This window comes from Loxodonta africana, chromosome 1, assembly GCF_030014295.1.
Source record: "Loxodonta africana isolate mLoxAfr1 chromosome 1, mLoxAfr1.hap2, whole genome shotgun sequence".
Taxonomy (NCBI): domain Eukaryota; kingdom Metazoa; phylum Chordata; class Mammalia; order Proboscidea; family Elephantidae; genus Loxodonta; species Loxodonta africana.
The window spans coordinates 178,158,192-178,176,723 of NC_087342.1; the positions used below are offsets into that span (position 1 = coordinate 178,158,192).

General features: G+C 39.3%; 1 long non-coding RNA gene across 3 annotated transcripts in view; it reads right to left on the reverse strand.

Annotated features, from left to right (window-relative positions):
- Positions 1-16,001, reverse strand: part of LOC111748921 (uncharacterized) — a 52,483-nt gene extending 36,482 nt beyond the window's left edge. For 2 of the 3 annotated variants that reach the window (XR_010322697.1, XR_010322696.1), the window contains exon 1: positions 1,183-15,992. This is a non-coding gene — a long non-coding RNA (uncharacterized LOC111748921). Of the gene's footprint in view, positions 1-1,182 lie in introns of all 3 variants that reach the window. The other variant, XR_010322698.1, reaches the window with a different exon arrangement.
- Positions 16,002-18,532: the final 2,531 nt, after the last annotated feature.

Below are 18,532 nucleotides of genomic sequence, written 5' to 3' on the forward strand. Positions count from 1 at the left end.
AGGACAAGAAACCAACTGCCTTCAGTGCCAACTAGTGCTTCTTATACCATTCAATGCTCCCCTTTAACAATAAGAGGCCAAATATATTGGTGAAAATAGCATGCTTAGTTGAAGCTGGTATTTGGTGCCAAAGATCTGAATAATGGAAAACATACGGTACTGATTTAAGACTGAATTCTTTTTTCTTCCAGCCCTCCTGTAAGCATACCTTGACTCTCATTTGTATATTTGAAGCTATTTTTCCATTACAGAGTAGCTGCAAGGGTCTATTGTAATCTATACCCACATTCTAATGATCTTCAAAGACTACGCTAGGGCTGCTCTCAAAGTCCTCTAAATGTGGGTGAGGCTGAGAGAGGAAATGGCTGAATGGTTTCAGCTCACAACAACCACAACCTCTGAAGAATGAATAAATAGACATTGATACCAATCCCTAAACTGACAGCTCTTCTTTAGCTGAGATTCCCCATGCTACTTAGGAATTATATATATTTTTAAGAGAGACAAGTCAAAATATTTATCAGTGGAGTAATAACACCCAGGACCATTTGGAATGTCACATAACCAGAGAGCTCTGGCTCTGGGATGCCAATAAGGAGCTCTCTTCTTACCTGCCCAGCAGATCTGTTCTGATTTGATGGGGCTGCCCTAAGTTTTCTTCAAGTAAATTAGTGCTTCTCAAACTTCAGGGGGCATCAGGACCCCTTGGAAGGGCTTGTTAAAACACGGATTTCTGGCTCCGTACCCAGCATTTCTGATTCAGTAGGTCTAGGACAGGCCAGGTAATTTGCATTTCTAAGAAGCTCACGTGATTTGAGTCACACTTTGAGAACTGCTGGTCTAAAGAAAAACCACACAAATCAAAGTCTGGCTCTGGTTTGATTAGTCACCTGGGTTGAAACCTTGCCAGCGTGCAAAGAGGAGTTGGCAATTAATTAGGTTAAATTAACCCCTGAAGACTGGAGTTTACAAATGATCAGGTTCAAATCGAGCCCACAAGTGTTTTGTTTGATCCAAGTAATATTTTTTTAATTGAATTTGTTGCCAATACTTAATATTCGTGACATTTTGTATAAAAATCCAATGTATGGTTTCTCTCAAAAAAATCGACTATCTGACAACATCAGTCCATAGACACCTACCCCCCGCCACCCTTTAAACAAGGTGGACCCAAGACTCCACCTTACCTGCTTCATTTGCTAGGACTACTTTCTGCTTTCGACTTTCTGCTCCCATGTAGATAATCAGTCTGAAGTTTCAAGCCTTCAAGTAGATAAGTTTTCAGTTCAGTTATATACTATACACAGTTTTATTAAATAAACCAGGCCTGTCATCACTCACTATGTTACTGCATTCTGTTTGAAAGCAAGCTACATACATACATAAGGAAGAGCAGAACAGGATTTCACACCATTGGCAGTTATCCCTTGGGTGAGCCAGGCAATTTTCCATTTTTACTTTGTTTTAGAGCGGTTAAATGTTATCTCTCAAGTTTCAAAGCAGTTCAAAAATTAGAAAAAGCTCAGTATAAAATGATTTGTTTTATAGAATTGATTCTCTCTAATGTATATTTCAGTTAAATGTGAAATACACTTAATCTTTATCTTACTTTTTCTTAAAATTGATATACTATATAAATGTGCTACCCAATTTTATTCTACTATTCAACCTTTGGAGCCCTGGTGATGTAGTGGTTAAGAGTTACTGCTGCTAACCAAAAAGTTGGCAGTTCAAATCCACCAGCCGCTCTTCAGAAACCCTACAAGTCAGTTCTACTCTGTTCTGTAGGGTCGCTATGGGTCGGAATCAACTCATCGGCAATGGGTTTAGTTTTTTGGCTTTTTTTTTATTCAGTCATTACTTTTCATCAAAATTACCTCACCTTTTTTATTTTAAAATTTTAATATATTATATATACTTTTAGAGAATTGTTTCAAATTCTTTTTGGAGTGAAAAAATAATATTAAAGTAATATTCACATTTGTTCCCCACAATTTAAGATATGATGAGCTGTTTTGGGAGAGGTGTTCAAGCTCTTCCTTGGTCTTCTGTGGTCTCAGGACCAGCAGCATCAGCATCATCTGGGAACTTGTTAGAAATGCAAATTACTCAGTCCTACCCCTGACCCACTAAATCAGGAACTCTGGAATGCAGCCCAGCAATCTGTGTTTTGGTGTCCCTGTGTGGTGCAAAGGCAGAGATGGATTACCCAATAAACAAGATATGCACAGGCTTACTTGTGTTTACTGACTAATCTGTAGTGCAGAATTTCTAAGATGTGGTAAAACTCGTGTAAAGTTGTGCACTACAGATTAGTGAGTAAACACAAGTAAGCCCATGTGTACCTTGCTTAATATAAACCTGTGTGTACTCGTTAATCCACCCGTGAGCAAATTGTGAAGCTATTGAGTGCTAACTGAAGTTTGCTAGTTTAAGTCCACCCAGAGGTGCCTTGGAAGAAAGGGCTGGTGATCTACTTCCAAAAAATCAGCCATTGAAAATCCTATGGAGCACAATTCTACTCTGACACACATGGGGTCTGTATGAGTTGGAGCTGACTTGACGGCAAATGGTTTAATCCGTGGTTTCCCAAGCCAACTGTAATTTTGATGCATGAGAACCACTATTTTAAATCATCAAATGGATATGGTAGATGGTTGTAGCTGTGTAAATAGTTATCCAAGTGTAAAATCAAAGGACTTAGTGAAAGCAACTCATGAATAATTTTAAATACTTTTTTTATCTGCATTGTTCTCTCTTCGGCAGTACTTACAAGAACATACAGATTTTTCATTTTTCAGTTTCGTAAAGGAACTTTTGTGTTTTAGAATTTGATTTTATAACTAGGTTGGAGAACTGAAAGGCATTTTCTTTTTAGACTGATATGAAAGGTCACAATGCTATTAAAAAAAGGCCTCATCTCTTTTCAATATTCTTAAAAGCCAAAAGTCTGCAGACCATTCAGACAAGTGAGTTGAATGAAGTATTCTCCAGCTTTGTTATATGTCCCACCACCAGGGTGATGATACAATCCACTGATTCTCAAAGATTACTGTCTCTGAATCAGTAGGGAATTTTAGGAAACAGCCTTGCCTGTGCTCCATTCCCAGAGATCCTGACCCTGTTGGCCTGAGAGGGGGCCAGAGCCAACAGTCTGCTTTTTTAAAAGCTCCGCAGGTGATGCTCATGTGAAGTTGGCACTGAGAACACCTGTTTGCATCCTTCCCCAGCATTGGCGGTGACCTAAAAACCAAACCTTAGATCCCAGCCCTTCCCTGTGAATAGAACTTGAAGCTACCTCTCCTCACACGGGCTTAGTCTAAACCAAACCAAACCAAACCCATTGCCTGCCGAATCAATTCTAACTCATACCGACCCTACCGGACGGAGTAGAGCTGTCCAAAGAGTTTCCAAGGCTGCAATCTTTAAGGAAGCAGATCGTCACATCTCTCTCCCACAGAGCAGCTAGTGGGTTTGAACTGCCGACCTTTCCGTTAGCAGTAGAGTGCTTAACCACTGTGCCACCAGGGCTCCTTGAGCTAAGTCTAAAAAATCAAAACTAAACCGATTGCTGTCGATTCTGCCTCATCACAATCATATAGGACAGAGCAGAACTGCCCCATAGGGTTTCCAAAGAGTGGCTGGTGGATTCGAACTGATCTTTTGGTTAGCAGCTGAGCTTGTGTAAAAAAACCAACCAAACCAGATCCCATTGATATCGAGTTGATTCTGACTCATATCGACTCTATGGGACAGAGTAGAACTGCCTCCCATAGATTTTCCAAGGAGCGCCTGGTGGATTTGAACTACTGACCTTTTGGTTAGCAGCCATAGCACTTAACCACTATACCACCAGGGTTTCCAACTTCTCTAGTAACTAGAAAATCTTGAGGAATAATTGTAAAGTAAAATGACCCAAACACAAAGTCACTATGTTTATACCAAGCAAAGAGAAGAGTGTATGTAGATAATTCAGGCTTCCATAACATTTTTATTAGATAATTAAAGGCAAATCACTTTTTCTTTGACTTGAAATTTTGGATTAGTATTGGCTTAACTCTCCGTCTTGCTCTAGGATGTAGACATACCCTACAGCAAAAACAGTGCTTACTTTTTGTTTACTTGTCAGGAGAGATGAGGGGAGGGGTAGTGGTAATCAATTCTTCGTTTCATTATGTGGGTAGGATGTTGACTCAACAAAAAAATCCAAACGCCTTCAGTCTCCTGCTGAATTGCTACTTCTGAAAACATTAGATTTGGACCAGAACTCAGAAACAAAATGTTATCCCCCACAAAACTTTTTAAAAATTTTTTGCAGCTCCTGGTATTTTTGTGACAATGCTCTCTTCCCACTGTTTCCTCGTGGCAAGCTAAAGGACCTTTGGTTTTGACCTTTTGATATGAAAACATGCATCAGAACCATGCTTTTTTCTTTGATTTGGGGAAGTGGCAAGAATGTGTGGAACAACCATGAAGTTCACATTTCCTCCTATAAACAAAAGAAAAGGGCAACTCACCAGAGTTTCTCGCTGACTTCGGGGACCTTTTCTTTAGAGACAGAGAGAGTAAAGAAAGAAAAGAGAAAATATTTTATTTTATGAGCTTCACCAAGACATTGGCATTGGATGGAGAGTCAAACATTTATTTTCAAAGTTGCAACAAAATTGGATGTATACTGTGTATAGCAGCTTGAACACCTGAGATGAAATCCTGATTGTATCCACAAGCTAATTGTGGCACTTGGCAAATATTACCTAACACCCCTAAACCTTCATTTTATTATCTGTAAATGATCCCATGGGATTCTTATGACAATTAAGTTAGGTAATACTGTGAAACCTGCGACAGCCAGAATTCTACAGGACTGCCTTGTTTTTCTGGATCTCGCAAGTTTTCTACCTTTGACAGGGTGCAGGGTTATCACTTTTCTATCACCCATTTTAGTGGGAAATATTTGAGTTGCCCTTCCCTGACAGGCCTCCGCCTTATACAGGTCCTGGCTTCATTGTACATGTAATGCTCTTGCACAGTGCCTAGCAAGGAACAAGCACTCAATAGATGGTAAGTCATTATTACTCTATTCAGATCCTCTGAAGCCTAGCTCAGGCCACATTTCTCAAACCCTTCTCTGCCTCCAACAAATTGAAGTATTAAACAATTAAAAACAGTGACTTCAGAGAATCCAACCATAACCAAAAGCCAAACCAAACCCACTGCCGCCAAGTCGATTCCAACTCATAGCGACCCTATAGGACAGAGTAGAACTGCCCCATAGGGTTTCCAAGGAACTCCTGGTGGATTCAAACTGCCGACCTTTTGGCTGGCAGCCGCAGCTCTTAACCTCTATGCCACCAGGGTTTCCAATTCAACCATAGACATAGATATAAGAAAAAAGCAGAAAACTAGCAAACTCAAAAACACCAAAGCTATAATCTTTCTGGAAGTAGACTGCCACATCTTTCTCCTATGGAGCAGCTGATGAGTTCAAAGCGCTAACCTGTCAGTTAGTGGCCCAGCACTTAACCATTGTGCCACCAGGGTTCCTTTCAAAAACTCTAGGATATATGAAAACTGGATAAAGTCTTTGATAGTTCAGCATTCACTTTGGAAAAATAACCCATAAATATGAATACAGTCGATCCAAGTGGACCAGTTATGACTGAATATGGGGCATGTGTCAGCAAGAAACTAAGAGAGTCTTTCATCCTAACTCCACTGGGTACTAGAATGATGGGACTTGGACCAAAACACTGGCATGTGTATGCTTCAGCAGATAGTAGAAGACCAGCACGTGCGTGACTGTGATGCTGAAGCTGTCCAGAGCACCGGCCTTCTCTAAAAGAAGTCAATCCCCCAACCATGCTGGGTTATTGGCTCAGAGCCTCCGTGGGACCATCCCAGCAAGCAGCAACCCAACTTCCGGCCACTCTCTGGATTCTTCCCTGGTGTTGCCTTCCAAGTGGGCCCTGGCTCTCCCTCCCCAGGGGCTCATCTAGGCTCACAGCCAGAGGAATTGTTTGACTATAAGAAGACACTTCAAGAACAGTGAGGATGGGAACTATTTTAACTCACAAACAAATCTGAAAGAGGGATGTAGCTCCGTACTCTCAGATGAAAGAGATTTAGGCTTGTGAATCACTGAAAATAGCAGGGAATCAGACAAGAAGGGCCTTGTCCTAGAGTAATAGCCTCACTCAGAGATTAAAATAGGTCTGACTTTTGACTATGGGATTGTGTTGTCTGTCTTATTTAGGACCTCTGAAAATCTCCATCTGAATGTTGCGAAAGCACATCTCTGGGTCAGGGGGTGGTCTCCGCCTGAACACAGAGGAGCCACTTATTCAGGGAGCCTTTTAACTGGGGCTCGTGGCTTCTAAGCCAAGAAAACAAAGCTCACGGAAATTATAATTTTCTCTTTTCTTGACCTAATGAAGTTAGAAACAATGAAGTAAATACCTTAGAAAACTGTGGCTCTCCAACCAACGCCTATGTTATTTAGCCATCACCTCTGCACGGCATCTGTTTGGAAAGCTCAAGAGATGAGCTAACTCCTACTGTTTTTTGAGGACTTGGGGTACCCTTTTGCTGCCCAGTGGAAACCCTGGTGGCATAGTGGTTCAGGCTGCTAACCAAAAGGTTGGCAGTTTGAATCCACCAGGTGCTCCTTGGAAACTCCATGGGGCAGTTCTACTCTGTCGTATAGGGCCTCTATGACTCAGAAACAACACGACGGCAGCAGGTTTCATTTTTGGTTTTTTGTTTTTTTTTTTGCTGCCCAGTATCAGCAGAAGGGAATTTATAGTCAGAGGCCCCAGGACCAGAAATCTAGAAGATATTTTTCTATTTCCAATCCTACCAATGAGTCACTCTGCTCACATACAAATCCTTTCTCTGTGCCTCAGTTTCACCTTCTATTAAATGGAGATAATGATACCCGTTCCTCCCTACACTCTCAGTATATTATGAAAAGAAATTATTGCATATGTGAGCCCTGAGGAGAAAAGGCTTAAATCAAACATCATTATTGTTATTTCTTATTGCCAAATAGTCTCCATGGTAATCACAGCTTTCTTTTCCTAATAACCCATGCTAACTCTAGTCTGATGTCTTAGGCTCAGTTCTCTAGGGAAGCAAAACCAGTGAAGCGTGTATATATATATATAGAGAGAGAGAGATTTATCTCAAGGAAATGGCTCATACAGTTTTAGAGGCTGGCATCAGGCTGAAGGATTCTCCTGACTAATGTAGCTGCAGGCGCTGACAAACCCATGATCAGCGGGTCAGATGGCAGGCCACTGGCTCATGGGTTACAAAGGCTGACAAATCCAAGATCGGCAGGTAAGGCAGCAGACTGTTGGTTCACAGGCTTTGGAGGCCTACGAATACGAAGATAGGCAGGCAATACAGCAGGCAACTGGCTCAAGTCCCAAGAACCTGAGGTCAGATGATGATGAACCAGATGCAAGATCCAGAGCAAGAAAGGGAGCTTTACCAGGACGTCCATATATATATTGGATGCAGGCCACATGCCCAAAGAAAATCCCCTTACAACTGATCAGCTGGTCATATCATGGAGGATGATTACATCATTACATAACTACCAAACTACATCATTACATAACTGCCAAACCACTGAGAATCATGGCCCAGCCAAGTTGAAACACAACCTTAACCATCACACCTGGTAACCTAAATGTCAATAGGTAGATATTGCATTATACTTTTTGATGATCTCTGTTTTTTAAAACTACTTTTAATTCACATATCATCTAATTTTGCCCAGTGTCGCTTACTTCATTTTGTTGAAAGTCACTTTGCACATGAGTAACCCAAACAAGGTGTGGCAGGAGCTGAAGACAGTGAACATTCCAATCATTAAATACAATAATGGTGAGCTTGGGATGTAAACACTTGGTCTCAGAGTGCACCTCCAATTAGATAATGGTGGTTGTTTCATGACCCGATCTGTTCTTCCATTGGCTCTTTCTGACTTGGAAAGAATAAAGTGACATCCCTCAACAACATGTTCTATTTGAACCACCCCTAACACCAGGCATTATTCCAAAACTTGTCTATGAAGATTAAGATCATGTAGGCCATAAACAACAGACTATAAACTCAAACCAAACCTGTTGCCATCAACTTGATTCCAACTCATAGCAAGCCTATAGGACAGAATACAACTGCCCCATAGAGTTCCAAGGCTGTAAATCTTTACGAAAATAGGCTGTCACATCTTTCCCCCGTGGAGTGGCTGGTGGTTTTGAACCACCAACCTTTTGGTTAGTAGCTGAGCTCTTAACCATTGTGTCACCAGGGCTCCTCCCCTTAAATAGTTCTTTGTTATTGTATATTAATAGTGACAAAAAACAATCAAAGTTGATTTCCTTTTTTTTTTAATTAGTGAGTAGGAAATGGAGGTACTGAGATTTAAACAGGTCACAGAGCATTCTCATGTATTTGTGTTAGATTGTTCTTGAGTAAGATGGAGAGGACTACAACAGAATGAGCTAGCTCAAAAATTGTACGTATCTATCCTTGATCCATGGAGTCCCTGGATGGTACAAAGAGTTAATCCACGTGGCTGCTAACCCAGAAGCTGGAGGTTTGAATTCACCAAGGGGTGCCTTAGAAGAAAGGCCTGGTGATCTAATTCCAAAAGATCAGCCATTGAAAACCATATGGAGCAAAGTTCAACTTGGACACACATGGGGTCACCGTGAGTTGGAATCAACTCGACAGTAACTGGAACCCTTGCTCCACCTGGAGAGGAAGTGTACAAAAAAGTCTGTAAAGGGTGGTGATTTCCCCTGCCAGCTCCAGCTCACCAAGTGCAAACTCAGGCTGAGCAGAGGGTCAGAAAAACTTTAATACAAAGTACTCCCTACTTCTAGCACTGTGTTTGGTGGATGACGCTGAGATACACTTTAGTGCTTCCCCGTTTTACACAGTTTCATCATGGAATTGCCTGACAGAAGCAGATAAGCTGCAGAAGGAAGAGTGGGAGGGGACTTCCAGAAACTGGGCAGCAGAATGGGGAAAGCATGTATGGCTAACTCTGGTCAAAGGTAGAAATCAAAAGTATGAGATGGGAAGTTAAGCCTAGAAAAATGGACTTGCTTCTCTTCTTCTCACATACACCCCAGGACAATCATCAACTGAACTTAACATTTGTTCTTTGATTTACTGCTCACTTCCCTTTCCAAACTGCTGATGCCCTTCCTACTCTGCCCTCGTGCCCTACTACTGGCACGCTACTTTTTGTCTGCCTCTTTCTGAGGGATCTCATCCAAACTCTATGTTCTCCTCTAGTTAGACATTCAAAAAACATTTATTAAATACCTATTAATTAATTGTAGAAGCCAAAAAAACATATTTTTACACAAATAATGTGCCCCTTCTACATTTGCCAACCACTCCCTACCCCACCTAACTCCACCCCCCCCCCCCCAGGTATTTTCGAAAGTACTATGCTAATTTTTCTTTACAGCAACACTTAAAAAAAAATGGCATAGCAGCGCTTATGAAAATATCTGGCAGGGGAGAGGGAGCAGTTGGCAAACAAACATAGAAGGCATAAGTTATTTGCATAAAATACAGTATACTATACTGCATAACTTGAGTTTTCAAACATTTGTTTTTCAAAAATTATGTTCAAAACAAAATTAATCTCTTCCACAATGGTGTTCCAAGAACAGGCTGAAGGGCATGGTCTGCCCCAGTGGCAAGCAATACATTGTCTGTAGAGAACATAAAAAAAAATAATAAAAGCAACTAAGTCAGTCTGCTTTTTGTCTTCACCATGAGCTATCAATTCTAAACAATGTCAATAATAAAATACTCACCCACCCCAAAAACCTTTTGTTGGTCCGAGTTCTAAACAATTGCTGCAGTTACTATTGAGTTTTAATAAAATATATGCAAGCTTCAAATATATAAAGATTATTCTAAAATAAACATTGGGCTTTACATGGAAAATTAAGTCAAAGGACTCCTATTTGTATGCCCAGAGCCTCAGCTATACCCACTCATTTTGAAAGTTCAAAATGATTCAGAATCCTTTGAGCTCGCCAGAGTACAGTTTGTGTTTCCAACCCCCTGGGCATTACATATTCCTACATCTAAAACAGTGGATTCAAAATAAATGACGATTGTGAAGACAAGGAAAGAGATCTTGAGTTACTGCAATCCTGCCTTTCTGTGTGACCACTTGGAGTTGTGTTTAAAAGTTTAAAATAATGGAACAGAGAACACTGCAATATAAAAATTTCCCCTTTTCTCGAGAAATGGATTAATGCATTGTATATTAATTTGTATCTATGTAATTAAAATGTCTTGTTCTATAATAGTTATTTTAGTTTTATGTTAAATTTATTTACATGCATGATTATAAATAACAAATTTAATAAAATGTTATCTATGTTTTTCTATTATTATTATTCATTTCATATCATAATTATTGAACCACTTTTTTCATTTAGGGATATTAAAAATTATCAGCATTGAATGTTAAAAATACTAAATGACTGTTCTTCTCTGCTTTTTCTAATTTGTACATGTCTCATAATTCCTTATCCCCAAACATACATTAAGCCCCTGATATCTGCCAGGCACTGGGCCTACCCCTGGGTAATGAACACCAATTAAGACATAGCTTGTGCCTTGAGTAGCTCATACTCTGAGATGTGGCAGACTCACAAGGCCCAGGTTATGGATAGAAATACAAGTCTGAACTGGACACACTGACACAAGTCTAACTCACTGGGGAATGAATTCTAGACAACCCAACACCAAACCGGTCAAATCGCTTATTTCATTTCCCCATGAATGAGAGCCCTCATGTGTGCCCAAGGGAAGGGGCCCAATATTTCTTCCACCTACTTAAAGACGAATGTATGAGCCTTTTCTAATCCAGTTTTGTGATTATGTTTAGGAAATGCCCACTATCATAATACCACATTATGAGATTTCGATATACACACACATAATAAAGCAGGATTATGCACTCCAAATGTAAAAGGACCCAGTTCCTCATAATTGATCTCCTGAGCATTCCGTGTTGAAATGTGGAGAGGTATGTGTGGATAGCTTCCTGTTGTTCTCGCTATCTCGATGATGGGAAAGGATGTGAGGGCTAATAAGCCCAAAATAAATAAGTTAGAAGGAGCACTAGGCCAAAGAGTAGGGGAAATCTTCAATATCTCCTTATTTTATTCATGGAGCTCCAACACGCATACATACACACATCCCACTCCTTTAAGGAAACCAGAATTCCCCCAATTATTTGGGGAAAAAAAAATCATTCAACTGAATTTAAAATAAAAGATTAGTTATTACTAGGCAATTAGAGCCTGAGAATTTAGTCTTCTGAACTATCTTCTGTAGCTACGGTCAACATGAGACTCCGTGTGATTTTTTTTTTCTTTAACGGACTTTGACAGAGGCTTCCTTTTCCTACAAAAAGAACGCCTTGCAATCTTCTATGAGGAACTGCATAGGTGGTCCAAACGGTAATGGGATGAAATTGAGCAAAAGAAATTTGAGGTTGAAAATCAGAGAAAAAACATACCTGCAGCCAGCAAGGCCCATTAGCCGATGGAATAATCTCCCAGGGGAACTGGTAATGGTCTCACCATTCGTGTAATTTTAAACAAGGATGGACAAAGGCATTTGAGAGTATTCTATAAGGAAGCAACCTGTACTGAAAAAGAAGGAAAATGACCTAATTTTCCGTCTGTAATTTCCATGATTCTGCCTTGAATGGCCTTTTCACACACAATATCTAACAATTCAAGTATTCAAGAACAGAAAATACAAAAATGATCTTTGGCCAACTCTTCAAGGCAAGAATTAACTTTAAAAGGAACATTCTTGACAATAAAAATCAGACTTAAATTTATGATGAGGTCATAGTTATTCATAAAGATTTATGTATTTACTCAGTGTGTGTGGTTTATTTTAAGATCAATATTCAAATGTGTTTCCATGTACTAGTCACCCTTTCAACATCTTTGTCATTGCAGCTGATGCTGGTACTGATGCTTCCCGTAAGAATCAAATCCTATTTTCTGGGCTGAAACAGGAAATACCACTCAGTACCAGAATATCTATGAAAATCAGGAAACTTTCAAAGATGTAATGCAGGAAATCAACCAGAGAATATACAAATAGTCACAATGTGCCTCACTTTTTAAACATTTTCTTCCTCTTTTAAACAAAATGCTGAGCAAAGTTTCCTGAGTTTCAAAAGCAACATTGATGGACTCTCAAAATGGTCAAGTCCCACATATTTAGCATTTCTTCTCTTCACACTTAATATATTTTCCTGACTTCATATGGCTGTCACAGCTTAAAAGATGACCTCCGTAGCATTTATATGTATTTAAGTTAAGAACCCTGTCTTCACAGAGTTTGCTGTTGTTCTTGGCCGTGGAGTCAGCCTTCTCTGTTCATGGCAACCCCACGGACAATAGAACAAAACACTGTCCAGTCCTGCACCGTCCCCATGATAGGCTGGGGATTGGACCGTTGATTTTCAGATTTTCAGAAGTAGATTACCAGGTCTTTCTTCCTAGTCTGTCTTAGTCTGGAAGCCCCGCTAAAACCTGTATAGCATCATAGCAACATGCAAACCTCCACTAACAGACGGTTGGTAGCTGGGGTGTTGGCTGAGTATGAGGTGCGCTGGCTGGGAATCAAATCCAGGTCTCCTGCATGAGAGGTGAGAATTCTACCACTGACCCAGAAGGCCCTCACCTTCATGGAGTAGATAGAAGGTAACATCAATCATTATCATCAACAACTTGTTCCTTTGAGTATACGGGGAAAGTTGAAATACCAAGAGATAAGAAACCCGATTCCAGTTCTTGTGAGGCTTATAGGTTAGGTAGGAAGGAGTGATGTAATGCTAATCCCACAGTTAAAAATACACCACTGTTAGCCTGTATCAGCTTATCTATAAAATGTTGTAATAATACTTACCTCTTGGTAAGGATTACAAGGAATGACCATTGCAAAGGCAATCATTATAACAGGCAAGTTGCCAGATGAAGGGGAAGCAGCGGTAAAGGGGAGGTGAGACAGTCTGAAGCAACCCAGGAAACTTTCTTAGACAAAACAGAACTTAAACTGGGCTTTGAAAAACGGGGAAGACCAGACAAAAGCCAAACAAGCTTTTGTTCACTTCCAAAGATAGGGATTGGCAGAACTATCTGAGATAATGACATATTCTTTTGAATTTCTTTCTTCGGTGATCTTGATGGACAGATTTCCACATCTTTTAAACCTGTTTTTCAAGGCAAGTGCAAACATCAGAGCACTAGCTCATTTACAATTTAGTATTAAGCCAATTTTGTTTCATTTCAGAACTCCTTGGAGCACATGAGAGCACTAGCCAGCTAACACTGCCTGAAAAACCTCTACATGGCAATACCTATGAGACCTTCAGAGACCAACACCGAGTGGGGGTTTAGAGCTGACTTAAGCTGCCTTTCAACAAAGCTACCCAGCAAATTCTCCTCTAGTCACTATGGGTCAGTGAGAGTCACACACCCTTTGAATCATTGGGAAGTAGTTTCTTAGCTCACTTTTGAGAAATGCTGACAGTAATTCAATGATACAAATTGGCTCACTGGAATGTCATAAGGGTATTTCTTTCAACAGTTTCTCTACCACCTTGATGACAGATGAGTTTCCCAAGCTTCAGTGTCACCCAAAAGCACTCCTGCTACTGACAGGACACAGTGTACAGAGTCAAGGGCAGTCTTTCCTTGACCAACATTCTAGAGACTCCAGAAGGATCTTTGGGTACCAAAAAAACCGAACCCATTGCCATGGAGTGGATTCGGACTCATAGCAACCCTACAGGACAGAGTAGAACTGCCCCATTGGGTTTCTAAGGAGCAGCTGGTGGATTCAAACTGCTGACGTTCTGGTTAGCAGCCAAGGTCTTAACCACTGCACCACCAGGGATCACACTGAAATATATCCTATACAAAATAGGAAAACATAAACATGTTAACTTGAGCGGCTAATTTCTTTTACCATTCTTACATAGATATTTGAATTTACTGTAAATGTATCACTTGTTAATATAGCTCTAATATAATAATATCGTATAGCTCTAATTTTTTTTTTTTTTTTAGACTCAGGACTGCTTCTGTCTTCATATCTAGAAGTATAAATTCAGAATACTAAACCCCATCAGTATGAATTATGACTTTTCTTGAAACTGTGTCGCTCAAAAAGAGAAAAAAAAAATACAGAAATAAATTGGATGACAAAACTTACCATATGTAACCCGGCAACTATCTCCCCTAACTCTTGATTTTAAACACCAATGTTCATAGGAAAAGTCTCTATTAAGATTTGTTGACTTTAGGATAAGTTTATTATAATACTATAAATTTGACTTTACAAAAACAATATCAATAATTTTTTTAGTCTCTTTTATGCTAGGAATTTTTGCAACAGTTAAGGAAAAAAAGACTTCTGCTTAAACAAACAAACAAAAAAAAAGTTTGAAAATCATGTGTGTAAGATAGTGTTTTAAAAGAATTCCAACTCAGAGCAACCCTATAGGACAGAGTAGAACTGCCCCATAGGATTTCCAAGGAGCAGTTGGTGAATTCGAACTGCCAGTGTTTTGGGACAAGGTACATTTCCTCTTTCATTGCCAATAAGAACAAAATATAAGGCAGCTCCCCCAGGAAACTTGTGCCCCTAATCCTTTAAATGGCATACTTTGCCAGATAATCTGGTAGAGGGTGGAGTTAATGGTACAATTGTGTGTCATTTGATGTCTTTAACTCCTTTGTGATACAAGAACCTGCATTGTTCGAATCACATTAAAGCTAACTGATTAGCTATAAATGGACTCCTTTAACATCTGAAAATCACATGCTCAATCGGTTCCTCGGCACTTGAAGATAAAACACCACAAGGAGAAAAAAAAAACCTCTACAGACACAGGAAATCTGTTTTTTTAGGCAGTTTTGCCTCATCAAGTCCTCCAAGAGCTGTGTTTTTCATTCAACCTGGGCAATTTTTTCCCTCCCCCCACTCCAGGGATATTTGAGAATATCTGGAGACACTTTCGATTGTCACCACTGTGGGGAGTGTACTAATGCCATCTAGTTGATAGGGGCAGGGATAATGCTCAACATCCCAAAAGGAACAGCAGAGCCACCCACAACAAAAAATTATTTGGTCTAAACTGTCCATAGTGCCGAGGTTGAGTTTATTCCCTACAGCATAAATTATTTTCTTACAAAAAAGTCAGGGGTAAATTTTAGACTGTTTTAGACTGGCTGTGAGTCAGAATGATGACGAGATGATGAAGTAAAAGAGCTGAACAGCAAATTTCAAAGGCTATCTCAAGAAGGCAAAGTAAAGTATTATAATGACATGTGCAAAGACCTGGAGTAAGAAAACCAAATGGCATTTCTCAAGCTGAAAGAACTGAAGAAAAAATTCAAGCCTCAAGTTTCAATAGTAAATGACTCTATGGGCAAAATACTGAACGACTCAGGAAGCATCGAAAGCAGATAGAAGGAATACACAGTCACTGTACCAAAAGAACTGGTGGATGTTCAACCATTTCAGGAGGTAGCATATTATCAAGAACCAGCAGTACTGAAGGAAGAAGCCTAAGCTACACTGAAGACACTGGTGTAAAACAAGGCTCCAGGAACCGACAGGATACCAGCTGAGAGGTTTCAACAAACTGATGTAGTGATGGAAGTGCTCACTTGTCGATGCAAAAAAATTTGGAAGACAGCTACCTGGCCAGCCAACCAGAAGAGATCCATATTTAGGCCTATTCCAAAGAAAGGTGATCCACCCAAATGCAGAAACTATTGAACAATTACATTAATATCTCACCCAAGGAAAATTTTGCTGAAGATAGCTCAAAAACAGTTGCAACAGTACATCTACAGGGAATAGCCAGAAATTCAAGTCAGATTAAGAAGAGGACATGGAATGAGGAGCATCATTGCTGATGTCAGATGGATCCTGGCTGAAAGCAGAGAATACCAGAAAAATATTTACCTGTGTTTTCTGACTATGCAAAGGCATCAGACTGTGTGGATTATAACAAATTATGGATAACATTGTGAAGAATAAGAATTCTGGAACACTTAATTCTGTTCATGAGGAACCTGTACATAGATAAAAAGGCAGTTGTTCAAACAGAACAAGATGCTACGTGGTTTAAAGTCAGAAAAGATGTGTGTCAGGGTTATATCCTTTCACCGTACCTATTCAGTCTGTATGCTGAGCAACTAATCAGAGAAGCTGGACTATATGAAGAAAAACACGGCATCAAAATTGGAAGAAGACTCATCAACAATCTGTATTATGCAGATGACACAACCTTGCTTGCTGAAGGTCAAAAGGACTTGCTGCACTTACTGATGAACTTCAAAGACTAAAGCCTTCAGTATGAATTATGCCTCAACATAAAGAAAACAAAAATCCTCACAGCTGAATCAATAGAAAGTCAGAGGAGCAGAATTGAGCAAGTGGAAGGCAGAATTAGGGTGATTGAAGATAAAGCACTTGGCACTAATATATTTGAAGAAAAATCAGATAAAAGAATTAAAAAAAATGAAGAAACCCTAAGAATCATGTGGGACTCTATCAAGAGAAATAACCTACAAGTGATCTGAGTACCAGGACAGGGAGGGATAACAGAAAATACAGAGAGAATTGCTGAAGATTTGTTGGCAAAAAACTTCCCTGATATGGTGAAAGATGAGAAGATATCTATCCAAGATGCTCATCGAACTCCACGTAAGGTAGATCTTAAAAGAAAGTCACCAAGACATAATCAAACTTGCCAAAACCAAAGATAAAGAGAGAATTTTAAGAGCAGCTAGGGATAAACGAAAAGTCGCCTACAAAGGAGAGTCGATAAAATAAGCTTGGACTACTTGGCAGAAACCATGCAGGCAAGAAGGTAATGGGATGATTTATATAAAGCATTGAAGGAAAAGAATTGCCAGCCAAGAATCATATATCCAGGAAAACTGTCTCTCACATATGAAGGTGAAATTAGGACATTTCCAGATAAATGGAAGTTTAGGGAATTTGTAAAAACTGAACCAAAACTACAAGAAATACTAAAGGGTTCTCTGGTTAGAAAATCAATAATATCAGATATCGACTCAAGACTGGAACACAGGACAGAGCAACCAGATGTCAACCCAGATAGGGAGATCACAAAAATAAATCAAGATAAAAAAAAATGCTCAAAAGAGGGAAACGGTGATGTTATTATGTAAAAGAAGACATTAAAACAACAAAGAGGTACTAAGAAATGCACTCTTAGATCTTTCATATGGAGAGGAAGACAAGGTGATATAAAGAAATAAAAGCTAGGTTTAAACACACAAAAAATAGGAGTGAATATTAAGGTAACCACAAAGGAGACTAACAATCCTACTCATCAAAATAAAATACAAAAAAAAAAAAAAAAAACAGAGACTCAGCAGAAACAAAATTGACAACAACAAATAAGAGGAAAAGACATATAAACTACTCAGCACAAAAAATTAAGTGGGAAAAAGAAATTGTCAACAACACACAACAAAAGACATCAAAATGACAGCACTAAACTCATACCTATCCATAATTACACTGAATGTAAATGGACTAAATGCACCAATAAAGAGACAGAGAGTGGCAGAATGGATAAAAAAGCATGATCTGTCTATACGTTGCCTACAAGAGACACACATTAGACTTAGAGGCACAAACAAAAACTCAAAAAAAAAAAAAAAAACTCAAAGGATGGAAAAAATATATCAAGCAAACAATAAGCAAAAAAGAGCAGGAGTGGCAATATTTATTTCTGACAAAATAGACTTTAAAGTTAAATCCACCACAAAGGATAAGGAAGGACACTACATAATGATTAAAGGGACAATATTCCAGGAGGATATAACCATATTAAATACTTATACCCCCAATGACAGGGCTCCAAGATACATAAAACAAACTCTATCAACATTGAAAAGTGAGATAGACAGCTCCACAATTATGGTAGGAGACTTCAACACACAACTTTTGGTGAAGGACAGAACATCCAGAAAGAAGTTCAATAAAGGTACAGAAGATCTAAATGCCACAATCAGCCAACTTGACCTCATAGACATATACAGAACACTCTACCCAACAGCAGCCTAGTGTACTTTCTTTTCTAGTGCACGTGGAACATTCTCTAGAATAGACCACAGATTAGGTCATAAAGCAACCCTTAGCAGAATCCAAAACACTGAAATATTACAAAGCATCTTCCCTTACCATAAAGCCATAAAAGTAGAAATCAATAACAGGAAAAGCAGGGAAAAGAAATCAGACTTGGAAACTGAACAATACCCTGCTCAAAAAAGTTGGAAGCAACCAAGGTGTTCATCAATGGATGAATGGAGAAATAAATTATGGTATATTCACACAATGGAATACTATGCATCGATAAAGAACAGTGACAAATCCGTGAAACATTTCATAACATGGAGGGATCTGGAAG